The sequence below is a fragment of the Scyliorhinus torazame genome, chromosome 6 (assembly GCF_047496885.1).
Source record: "Scyliorhinus torazame isolate Kashiwa2021f chromosome 6, sScyTor2.1, whole genome shotgun sequence".
NCBI lineage: Eukaryota > Metazoa > Chordata > Chondrichthyes > Carcharhiniformes > Scyliorhinidae > Scyliorhinus > Scyliorhinus torazame.
This window is the reverse complement of record NC_092712.1, coordinates 264,348,685-264,362,363: the sequence shown is the minus strand read 5'-3', so window position 1 is coordinate 264,362,363 and position 13,679 is coordinate 264,348,685.

The following is a 13,679-nucleotide window of genomic DNA, read 5'->3' as shown; positions in this document are numbered from 1 at the left end:
TTGAAAAGTGTAGGCAAGGGATTGGAAGAGTTCGTGATAAATATAAAAACTATGCAGGTGACTTGTGTTCTTGGGCCATCATTAGAAAACAACTGGACAAGCTTTTGACTAAGTCCAAAGGTGTCCTGGTTTAGGTGGATTGGCCATGTGCAACCTACAGTTTGTAGGTTGGGTGGAATTACAGGGATAGGGTGGGGGAGTGGGCCCAGGGTGGGTGCTTGTTTGGAGAGTGGGTGCAAACATTTTGGGCTGAATGGCATCCTGCACTAGGGATTCTATGGTTAAGTGCAAGTGTCTCTGGGGGCTGGAAAGTTTTGCAGAGTTTATCTGCAGGAGATTTATAAATGAAGTCGAATCCAAATAGGATTGCCAAGATCCAAAACTTATCTCCAGGAAATGCTACAAAGGAACCCAAGGAAAACATAGAAGCAACAAAAACCATTGGGCAGCATATAAAGGCAGACTGAAAACGCTTCTTTAGGTATGATAAAAGGAAACGGTTAGCTAGGCCAAATGTGCACACATTACTGGTGGGGACAGGAGAATTTATAGTGGAGAACATGGAAATGGCAGAGAAATTAAACAGTTACTTTGCACATATATTCATGGAAGAAGATACAGAAAATCTCCTGGGAATAGTAGGCAACCAGGAACTTGTGAAATTGAGAAACTAAAATAAATTAGTATCAATAAAGAGGGATTACTTGAAAAGTTCACAGGGTTGAAGATCGATAAATCCCCTGGACCAGATGAGCTTCATCCCAGAGTGTTGAAGGAGGTAGCTGGAGAGATAGTGGATGCATTGTTGGTTATCTTTCAAAACTCTATAGACTCTGGAAAGGTTCCTGTGGAAAAATGGAAAACTGCAGACCTGTTAGTCTGATTTTAGTAGGAGGGAAAACATTCCAATCTTACAAAGGATGTGACACTTGAACATTTAAAAAATAATGATAAAATTGGGCAGAGTCATCATGGAGTTATGAAAGGGAAATCATGTTTGACAAACTTGATGGAGTTTATTTAAGAATATAACATGTGGCATAGATAAAAGGGAACCAGTAAATGTGGTGTATTTGGATTTTCAGAAGGCTTTTGATACGTTCCCACACAGGAGGTTAGTAAATAAAATTTACGTGCATGAAATTGGGGAAAATATACTAGTATGGATCGAGAATTGGTTAACAAACAGAAAGCAGATAGTAGGAATTAATGGATCATTCTCAGGATCGCAGGCCATTTCTGGTAGGGTACCACAAGGATCTGAGTTAAGTCCACAGCTGTTCACAATCAATATGAATGATTTGGATGTGGGGACTAATTGTAATGTTTGTAGATTTACTGATGACACATGTCAGGAGTGTGATGGAATACTCTCCACTTGCCTGGATGAATGCATTCCAACAACACTCAAGAAGCTTGATACCATCCAGGACAAAGCAGCCCGCTTGATTGCTACCCTTTCCACAAACATTCAAATCCTCCACCACTGACGAACAGTGGCAGCTGTGTGCACCATCTACAGGATGCATTGCAGTAACTCACCATGGTTCCTTAGACAGCACCTTCAAAAGCAACAACCACTATCATCTAGAAGGTCAAGAGCATGCAGATACCTGGGAACCTCACCACCTGGAAGTTCCCCTCCAAGTCACTCACCACCCTGACTTGGAAATATATCACCATTCCTTCACTGTCGCTGGGTCAAAATCCTGGAACTCCCTCCCTAACACCACAGTGGGTGTACCTACACCTCAAGGACTGCAGTGGTTCAAGAATCAACTTACCACCACCTTCTGAAGGGCAACTAGGGATGGGCAATAAATGCTGGCCTAATCAGCGATGTCCACATCCCACAAATTAATTTTTTTTAAATGTTGCGAGGAGGATGAAAGGAGACTGCAAGAGTATTTGGACAGATTAAATGAATGGACTAGAACATGGCAGATGTAACATCATGTGAAGCATGAAGTTCACCACTTTGATAGAAAAAAACCCAGAATGGCAGCATACTTATTTAATAATGACAAGTTGGAAAGTACGGGTATCCAAAGGGACCTGGGTGTTCTTGTATATGAGTTACTAAAAGTTAACATGCTGGTACAGCAAGCAATAAAACATGCAAATGGCCTTCATCGCAAGGGGATTTGAGTGCACGAGTAAGGATGTCTTGCTGCAGTCAAGAAAGCTTTGGTGAGACCTCACCTGGAGTATTGTGTACATTTTTGGTCCCCTTATCTAAGGAAGGATATAGTTGCCAGAGAGGAAGTGCAACAGAGTTTCACCAGATCAATCCCCGGGATGGTGAGATTGTTTTACAGAGTGAGATTGAGGAGACTAGGTCTGTATTCCCGAGAGCTTTGAATGGATGAGGGGTGACCTCATGGAAACTTACACAGTTCTTGCATGGTGTGACAGGGTGGATGTAGATAAGCTACTTCCCCTGGCTGAAAGTCTAAAACCAGGGGATATCATCTCAGGATAAGGGATAGAACATTTCAGATGAGGAGAAAATTCTTCACTATGAGTGTTGTGAATCTTTGGAATTCTCTACACCAGAGGGCTGTGGAAGTTCAGTCATTGAGCTTTCTGGAGACCAATGACATCAAGGGATACTGTGATAGTGCGGGAAAGTGGCATTGAGGTAAATTATAGCACTATTTCCTCACAGCGCCAGGGATCCAGGTTCAATTCCGGCCTTGGGTGTCTGTGCGGAGTTTGCACGTTCTCCCCATGTCTTTGTGGGTTTCCTTTGGGTGCTCTGGTTTCTTTCCACAGTCCAAAGATGTGCAGGTTAGGTGGAATGGTCATGTTAAATTGCCCCTTAGTGTCCAAAGATGTGCAAGTTAGGTGGATTGGCCAATGATCAATGCGCGGGTTACAGGGATAGGGCAGGGGAATTGGCCTAGGTAGAGTGATCTTTCAAAGGGTCGGTGCAGACTTGACTGGCCCAATGGCCTATTCTTGTTCTCATGTTTTTCTAACAAAATTTTATGGAAACACTTTACTTCAATTATGTAGCTAAGATTGGAGAAGCTGGGGCAGTTCTCCTTGGAGAAGATTAAGTTTGGAGAAGATTCCACAGATATTCAAAATCACGAGGGAGCTGGACAGAGTACATAGGGAGAAGCTTTTCCCAATAATCGAAGAATTAGAACCAAAGGTCACCAGTTGGCAAAGACGTGATGGCAACATGAGGAAAAACGTTGTTATGCTGCGAGTGGTTAGGATCTGGCACTGTCTGAGAGTGTGGTGGAGGCAGATTCAATCATCACTTTCAAAGGAGGATTAGATCAGAATTGAAAATTTGTGGGCCTGCAACAAAATGGCAGGGAATGAGACTCGGTGAATTGCTCTTGCAGAGGCCTGGCACAGGCATGACGGGCCAAATGGCCATCCCCTGCGCGATAACCATTCTATATTTCTTTGATTGTTCATTATCAGAATGTGAGAGAAAAGATTGTTTGGCTGATAGTCAAGAATCATCCAATCAGATAACAAAGAGTCTATTCACATTCTGATTAGCATCGAATGGACATGTTACGTGACTGATATTGAGCTGGAGGTTGGCATGATTGGGAGTGGGAGGTCATGTGATGAAACCTCCAAGACTCTATCCAACCAGAGTTAACAACTCTAAATCAATGAAGTTTATGAAGAAATAGTTTTCACGAATCTTCGGTCTCTGTTTCCTAAATACATGAGAAAGAATGCTGCCCATGCACATTCTTAAATCAGACGAAGGAACATCCAAGACAGTGAAAGTATCCATATGGGAATGGCTTTGAATGGGCATCACGTGAAATTTCTGTATGTCACATTCTAAACGGGAGCTTGAGTATTGATGAGTTGACAACCAGTAACCCATTATTTTGTGAATTTATAGCCAGATGTATAAGTAGTAATTCTTTATACCTTTGGTTTCCAGATTAGCAGACATTGAATCCCATTGATCTTGCACCATTCTCTTGAATAAGCACCAACTTATGAACAGACAAAAACTATGGACAAATACCAGCTAGTCCATCACTTCTCTTCCATTCAGTCTTATTGCAACTAGGCAACATGATCTTCAGTGTTTCTCACCCAAGACAAATCATGCAATCTCCTGGGAGAGACAAAAAAAATGACAAACTTACCCAAGTCAATTCAGGAAAAAAAAGCGAAGGCTGGAAAATTTCTCTTCATCAGAGCAGCTCAGTCTCTGGTATGATATGAAATCTCTCCAGGTGGAAGATTAATATCTTTGACTTTTCGTTAGAATGATTTATATTGGTGGAAAGAATACTCGACATGTCCTTCACCTTTTAAACTTTAAAATTTCTAGCAGCACCTGCAAGCAATGGTGTTATGAAATCATTCAATCATGTCGTTGGGCACCTCTTTGCTTTGAAGGCTGTTAAAATATCTTGTACTACAGTGAGCCAGTTGACAGCATTCCATTTAAACTCCTGATTGTGAACAGATAACAACAGTCAGTGAACAAAATCAATGATATTAGCAGTAACGTCACATCTATGACATACAGGTTTGCCTAGAAAATCTTAAACATTCCACATGGTGTCTGTGCACAACACCTCTACCATGACCAAGTGCAACGTAATTGCTGCCCCAAAAGCTTAATTTTAGGCAATTATCAGGACAAAATATACAATTGATGGAAATTTAATTTGGATATGGAACAGAAATACTGTAAAAAAAAAAGCCATTTTTATTATTGTAAATTTGTTAAGTGTCGTCAGCTCCAGGTGGATGTTAAGGACCTATAAGACCATAAGACAAAGCAGAATTAGGCCATTTGGCCCATCGAGTCTGCTCCGCCATTCAATCATGGTTGATGTGTTTCTCATCCCCATTTTCCTGCCTTCTCCCGATTACCCCTGATCCCTTTATTAATCAAGAACTTATCTATCTCTGTCTTAAAGACACTCAGTGACTTGACCCAGAAGCAGCGGCCTTGTCAGCTTTACTGGCAGAATCCCTTCCTTGACCATCAGTGCTCAAAGCAGATCAAACTTTGATCAAAGCAGACTCGTTTCCTTTACCGTTTGTGGGATCTAGCTGTGTACAAATTCACTGTTGTGGTTGTCCATCTAACAATAATGGCGTCAAAAATAATCCATTGGCGAGGGGGGAAGAATAGGCGGGTCTATTTGCGAGAGAGGAAGTTATTTGCACTATATTTTTGTAATTGATATTTGCACACTAATGTATATTGTTACTGTTTACATTGCCAAAAATACCTCAATAAAATTGCTTGTTAAAAAAAAATCTATTGGCTGTGGCATGCGTTGAAGTCACAATGCTATATAAATGCCAACTCTTCTCTTTTTGTGCTTATACCTAAAATGGACACCATCTTCAAGAAAACATGTTCATTGAACGCTTTACTATTTATTTACAAATATTGAAATTTAGTATTTATTGTGTAATTATGGTGAAAATAATAGAATGACCTTCTGGCTTTTCACTGCCCCCAAAAACATTTGCTAAATTATAATATCCTGAAGTCAACACCCTTTCAATTGTAGCTCTCTTGCTGCTTAGCAATTTTATAATATATTGGGCTCAAGAATCAGTACAGTCGACCCCATGTTTCAATACTTTCTGCCACAGGAGAATGATAATACTGAACCATGTAAAGAATTAACAAGTCAAATGACCAAAAGTTTGGTCAAAGAGGTAGGTTTTAAGCAGTGTCATAAAGGAGGTGAGCACTGTAGAGAGAGGTATAGGAAGGAATTCCAGATTTTGGGAGGTTACGGATATAGGGAACGATTAATCCAAGGAGGGATTTGAAATCGGAATGAGAGCTTGTAAAAATCAAGGCTTTGATTGACTGGGATCCAGTATAGGTTTGAAAGCCCATGTGGATAGGTGAGCAAGATTTGGAATGTTAGGTCACAGGAAACAGACATTTAGATGACCTCAAGTTTATAGAGGGTGGAATGTGGGAGGTCTGCTAGGAGTGGTTGAATAGAATTAACAAAGGGTTTCTGCAGCAGATGAGCTGAGACAGCAGAGAAATCAGCAGAGGTAAGAACATCCTGAAGGCCACAGCATGTGGCCTGTTCACTTGTCCAGAAGGTCTTTTGGCAAACTGCTGTCATTCATCTGATGAGCGTGACCAAGCCAGCACAGATGTCAATGGCTAGTAATGAATGTATGCTAACAGAATTAGCACTCTCCGTGACCTCTGTGTTGGTGACCTTGTCCTGCCAAGAGATGTCGCGGATACGCCTGAGACAACAAAGGTGGAAACTGTTCAGCCCTTTTTCGCTTGACCAGCTTTACTGAGTATGTCCATTTACCACTGAAGGTGTTCCCCATATGGAATGTTGGAGCAATGAGGACTTGACACACTTGCCTTGGATCTCAGGTGAAGAAGGCTCAACAGCTTTCTGTCAGTTCTGCTATGTAAATAGACACCCTCTGTTGAAGAACTAAACGCATTGCAACAAAGAGAATATGCCAGAGTGTTGGTGCCAGAATAAAACCCCGTTTGACCCAGTTGCAGATCTCAAAGAGTTCCAATGTTGCCCTGTCACAGCTGACCTTAGACCTCACATTTTCATGAAAAGAGAGGATCATACTATGCAGTTTCAGCTGGCCAGCAATTTTCTCCAGCAACGAGTATAAAATACCTCTGCTCACATGGTCAGATGCCTTGGTATTGTCAATGAGAGCAAGATATAGTGGTCCCTCTTTTTCAGGACAGCTGCTGGACTGAAACAACCATGTTAATTGTAGATCTTCCAGTTCTGAAACCATACTGGGATGCATGCAACCAAGATCTGCAGTCTGACAAGGACAACACAGACAAATACTTTTCCCAGAACATTCAGCCTGGAGTTACCTTGGTAGTTGTTGCAATGGCTGCAGACACTCTTGTCCTTGTACAAGCTCACAGTCCTTGCATATCTTGAGACGCTGCCCCCTCCCTCTAACATAGGCAGAAAGTTTGTGCAGATGTTGCAGGAGTATTGTTTTCCCGTGCTTGATGAGGTCAGGCCGTAAAACATCATCCCCTGGAACTTTGCTAATGGCAAGCAGGTCAATATCTTTGCTAAGTTCAGTATAGAGCTCTTCCATGACAGGCAGGATTTCCATGGATTCTGGAGCGTCGTGCTGACAGTGTTTTTCCGGAAGTACAACTCCAGGTTATATTCCACCCATCTCTTCACCTGTTTATTGCAGTCGGTGATGACTTCCCTGTCTTTGTTTTCCATGTTGCCTTATTGATCCAACATGTATGCTAAACAGTGGAATTAGCATGCAATAGCCTGAACAAAGTGATGCCACAGCCAATGGATCAATCAGAGCTCTGCAGCCCTGCCACATTCAGTCATGAATGGTAGTGGACAATTTAACAACTAACCGGAGGAGGAAGTTCCACCAACAGCCCCAGCCTCAATGATGTTCCAGCATTGTGCAAGAGACAAGGCTTTCACCCAGAAGTACCAAGTGGATGATTCATCTCAGCCTCCTTCAGAGGTCCCCAGCATCACAGATGCTAGTCTTTAGCCCATTCAATTCAGTCCATAGGATATCAAGAAATGAGCACGGGCACTGGATGCTGCAAAGCGATTGACTCTGACAATATCCAAATGTAGCACTGAAGACTCCAGAACTAGCCATGCCTCCCTGCCAGGTTGTACAGCAAAATGATGAAAGGAGGCAGTGCCATCAAACATCACTAACTCAGCTCACCAATGTTCAGATCCACCAAGGCCACTCAGCTTCTAATCTCATTACAGCTTCAGTCCAAACATGGATAAAGAAGCTGAACTCCAGAGGTGAGGTGAGAGTGACTGCATTTGATATTAAAGCAGCATTTGGCTAAGTATTTCATCAAGGAGCCCTAGCAAAATTGAAGACAATGGGAATCAGGGGAAAAACATAAAGACAGACATGGAATGTTTGCTGATTGCACATTGCTCAGTACCATTCACAACTCCTCCGTTAACTGAAGTGGTTTGTGCAGGAGTACCTGGACAACATTCAGGTTGAAAAGTGGGAAGTAACATTCGAGCCACTCAAGTGCCAGGCATTAACCATTATACGATAAGTAACTCACCTGCTGTCTCCCCAAAATCCATGCATTATACACAAGGCAAAGCAATAAGGGGGGTGAAGATGAAGTATGAGTGCAAGCTAGCTAGTAATATAAAGGAAGATAGGAAGAGTTTTTCTCAATATATAAAAGGTTAGAAAGAGACAAAAATAGACATTAGACCACTAGAAAATGTGGTTGGAGAAGTAATAATAGGAAACAAAGAAATGGCAGATGAACTGAATAGTTACTTTGCATCAGTCTTCATGGTGGAAGACACCACTGGGATGCCAGAGCTTCAGGAGAATCAGGGGCAGAGGTGAATGCAGTGACCATTACTAAGGAAACTGAAAGGCCTGAAGGTGGATAAATCACCTGGACCGGATGGACTACACCCCAGGGGTCTAAAAGAGATAGCTCAGGAGATTGTGGAGGCATTGGTGATGATTTTTCAGGAATCACTGGAGGCAGGAAGGGTCCCAGAGGACTGGAAAGTGGCTAATGTAACACCCCTGTTTAAGAAGGGAGGGAGGCAGAAGACGGAAAATTATAGCCCAGTTAGCCTGACTTTGGTCATTGGTAAGATTTTAGAGTCCGTTATTAAAGTTGAGGTCGCGGAGTACTTGGAAGTGCATGATAAAATAGGACTGAGTCAGCACGGCTTCGTCAAAGGGAGGTCCTGTCTGACAAATCTGTTAGAGCTCCTTGAGGAAGTAACACGGAAGTTAGACAAAGGAGAACCAGTGGATGTGATTTATTTAGATTTCCAGAAGGCCTTTGACAAGGTGCCGCATAGACACTGATAAATAAGTTAAGAGCCCATGGTGTTAAGGGTATGATCCTGGCATGGATAGAGGATTGGCTGACTAGCAGAAGCAGAGAGTGGGGATAAAGAGGTATTTTTCAGGATGGCAGCCGGTGACTAGTGGTGTACCTCAGGGGTCAGTGCTGGGACCACAACTTTTCACAATATACATTAATGATCTGGAAAAAGGAACTGAAGGCACGTTGCTAAGTTTTCAGATGATACCAAGATCGGTAGAGGGGCAGGTAGTATTGAGGAAGCAGGCAGGCTGCAGAAGGACTTGGACAGATTAGGAGAGTGGACAGATGGAATACAATGTGGAAAATTGTGAGGTTCTCAGGGACTGACTTCCGTCGGATGGAGCTAGTCTTCTACCAGGTTCAAGTTCGTGGCCAACTGATTAAATGGCACCCAGATCACCTTCGCTCGCGGAAACTGCTTCTTCGTAAGGTTCTTTATGTGCAACCTTTCCTGGATCACCCCAACCCGATACCGGGCCAGCCTGTTGTTGAACCCCGGAGGTGCCTCAACGCCAACATGCAGGACGTCATCTCTTCAGATTCCAACATGGAAACACAGGCTTCTGAAGTCTCTGATGCAGATTCCATTATGCGGCTGCCTCCAGCTGACCATCCGCCCTCGTGTTCCTGTTAGAAACCACATTCCCCTTTGCGGTATACACTACCTGACCCGGTGCCTCAGATACACGACGCTCCACCTGCACCAAAGAGAGTCCGGCGTCTTCATCCTCCTCATCCACTGTCTTCGAGGAATTTTGGGGAGAAGGATATCATAACCCGCCACACGAGACGTCTTCCTCCCTTGAGGAGTATGAGCTCCATCGTTAAGGGGGCGGGGGAAACTCAATCTATGTTGTATATAAGGTCGGCCAGTTCAGCACTGGTGGTTAAGGCCTTGTTGAGAACTATCGGGAGCAGTATATTATAGCCTTGTAAATAAACCCACGTTTCTTTGATACAACTTGGTGGGGCCTCTCAGTGACTTGACAAAATAACTCACAGAAAATAAAATGAATTGATAGATTGTTCCGGTGCTATAGTTCAGCTGGTGATTGCTATATTATTGCAGTTTCTCTGGTGGGCTGCCATTCTGCTGTTTCCCTCGCTACTGGATGGCTGGGCTGCTGCTTCCTTTAGTGTGGAGCTTACTTATAGTCCTAGTGATTGCTTCTGTCTTTGGCCTAGCTATCTTGATGCTGTTTCTCTCTGCATTGAGTTGGATATGCTACTGTTGTTACCCTCCCTGCCTAGCTGGCTGTGCTGTTTCCCTCCATACTGTGTTGGGAACTCTTCTGCTTCCCTCCATGCTGCTTTGGTTATGATGCGAGAAGTTCCTTCCACACTGGGATAGCTATATTGTTTCCATCTCCTTGTCTCTGTTTCCCTCTTCCCCAGTGCCTCCCCCTTCCCCTCAAACCCACTGCACCGACCATCATTGTGTGACTTTCTTGATCCACCAAAGGCAGTAGCAATATTGCTTATGTAAACAGTTAACCAAGTTTGCATTTATTTCCATTGCAGCAAAACTTAAGTCACCAGGAATATGTTAATAAATTAATGCTATCTCAACACTTTGCAGGTCATAAGTTGCCACATTGAGTTACTTCTGCACTTGAGATACAGGTTGAGGACAGGAAGATCCTTTTTGATTCTTTTCAAAGCAATTTTCGGAGGGAGGGAGCTAGCAGGAGAATCGGGGAAGAAAAGTAGAAACCAGAGGAATTTGAATCCTATCCTCAGGGTGCTGAAAGAAAACTGGCAAAAACAAATTTTAATGTGAAAACTGAGTGTGCAGAACAATCACTTAAAGGTTAATTGATGGGATTTTAGACTTGTGCAAGGATATTTTTGAAAAATTTGCATGAGAACATTTGCAACATTCTTCTTTCTGAATAATAAGTTATTTTCTGTTCCTATTATTTGAATGTGACCGAATACCTATAAAATTCTGACGTTGCAGAGTCAGTGTTGATCCTCATGGACAATGTTGCCCACAAAGTGCTGGGTTGACTGACCCTTTGTAAACAAATTCCATCATTAATTTGCTGGGCTCCACCCCAGTTGATTGAAATCTCCTCTACTGTCTCCTCTGCAACCATGCATTTTGAAAATTTGCATAATCTGTTAAATTGTTTCCATAGTGACGAGATCTTTCCTTTGTAGCTTACTTTTTCCTAAAATATGTGCACACTGAAATTGGTATGACTGCTCTTAACAACGCTGTACGTATGTGAATCTGAATTATAAACAAAAATAGAAATTGCCAGAAATACAGGGCAGTTTGTAAAACCCCGGAAGAAAAAGAAAACAGATTAAAGTGATAATTGTGAGATTCCAAGCTGATGGCAGGGAACTGCACCTGTTCAGAGGCAACCTCACCTACCGTGGCTTTAGCTCAGACATTCCTCAACAAATTCTTCATTGCTCCAGGATCTATCCAATCTCAGTCACAGACCCAAAATTCACCCACTATTTCTCCAACACCCAAACTGCTTGCAGGCACCAAATCTCCCAGAGCCACTTCACAGACCCAGCCCTGTTTTGCAAACTCTCAGTTTTTCTGATCTGTCTTTCCAATCCCTGATCAACTGCTGAATAGGCTACCTCTACTCATCACTTCTTCCGCTTTGCTCTTCCTTCTGTGTTAGACTCACTCTCTTCTCCAGTATGCCTCTCTTGGCACATGTCTTAGCTGATTCGGCTCTTCAGCAAACTGTTCTGTTGTCAATGTCCTGCTTGAGGCTCCTCTTGACTTCTCGAGTCCTCAATCCACTTCTGCTCCAACTTTTCTAAATCTCCACAATAAATATCATTTGCTCAACCACTGTCTGGGCTTCTCTGAGATTAACAATCTCAATTGCCTCACTCCCCATACATAGAACATAGAACAGTACAGCACAGAACAGGCCCTTCGGCCCTCGATGTTTTGCCGAGCATTGTCCGAAACCAAGATCAAGCTATCCCACTCCCTGTCATTCTGGTGTGCTCCATGTGCCTATCCAATAACCGCTTGAAAGTTCCTAAAGTGTCCGACTCCACTATCACAGCAGGCAGTCCATTCCACACCCTAACCACTCTCTGAGTAAAGAACCTACATCGGACATCCCTTCTATATCTCCCACCCCGAACCTTATAGTTATGCCCCCTTGTAACAGCTACATCCACCCGAGGAAATAGTCTCTGAATATCCACTCTATCTATCCCCCTCATCATCTTATAAACCTCTATTAAGTTGCCTCTCATCCTCCTTCGCTCCAATGAGAAAAGCCCTAGCTCCCTCAACCTTTCCTCATATGACCCACCCTCCAATCCAGGCAGCATCCTGGTAAATCTCCTTTGCACCCTTTCCAATGCTTCCACATCCTTCCTATAATGAGGTGACCAGAACTGCACACAATACTCCAAATGTGGGCTCACCAGGGTCATGTATAGTTGCAGCATAACCCCGCGGCTCTTAAACACAAGCCCCCTGTTAATAAACGCTAACACACTATAAGCCTTCTTCACGGCTCTATCCACTTGAGTGGCAACCTTCAGAGATCTGGGGACATGATCTCTCTGTTCCTCCACATTCCTCAGAGCCCTGCCGTTGACCCTGTAATCCGCATTCAAATTCTTTCTACCAAAATGAATCACCTCGCACTTAGAACATAGAACATTACAGCGCAGTACAGGCCCTTCGGCCCTCGATGTTGCGCCGACTTATCAGGGTTAAACGCCATCTGCCGTTTTTCGGCCAGCTCTGCATTCTATCAATGTCTCTTTGCAGCCTACAACAGCCCTCCAACTCATCCACTACTCCACCAATCTTGGTGTCATCAGCAAATTTACTGACCCACCCTTCAGCCCCCTCCTCCAAGTCATTGATAAAAATCACAAATAGCAGAGGACTCAGCACTGATCCCTGTGGTACGCCGCTGGTAACTGGTCTCCAGTCTGAAAATTTTCCATCCACCACCACCCTCTGTCTCTATGTGATAGCCAGTTGCGTGTCCAATTGGCCAAATTTCCCTCTATACCACACCTCCTTACTTTCTTCATGGGAAGAATTTACATTGCTTACTTACATGGAAACCATTCACTCAGGGCTTTCATTGGCATTCATTTCGCCAACATCCTCCACAGCCGTTTTCATGTTCCATTTCATACTTACCCAAAGCCATCAATGGAACACTAAATATTAGACCATTCTGTGTCGCCACACAGAAAGTTAGCTGCCTCATATACAAGGATGTTGCATCCACAACCTCAGCACGGATCAACCCTTTTGACAACCTGACACTGACAAACGTGCCTTACTTGTCATTTAAACCTGATTACACATTTCACCAGATATCCTGCGTTAACCATGGTGGAGATGCTACGCTCATCATCAAGTCCTACTTTGGTTTCTTCCCATACTCCTTGAGCACCTGTTCTTCATTTCAAACCTCACCTTCGTGCATCTCTCCACTTTTAATTTGAAGTTCTTATCAATCTCTAACTGCTCTTCCAGTGAATGCAGGTCTCCTCCCTCAGTATTTCCACTGAGTGATCACTTATCCTTGGTGACTCCAACCTTCCCTTTAATTCCTCTCTATATTATGTGTCCTCCATTAGCATCACCTTTGACATCCCCTACCCAGATCCACACCCAATCTCCTTATCTCGAATATCCTGATCAATCAACTTCAATGTCTTATTCATCTGCTTTAACATGCTTATATCCGTACCAGCTCAAGCCCCAGTCCCTCACAAAGTTACGAATTTCCAGATTCCCATTCTGTGGTCCACCACTTGTCACAACTCTCCTGGTGCTATTGAT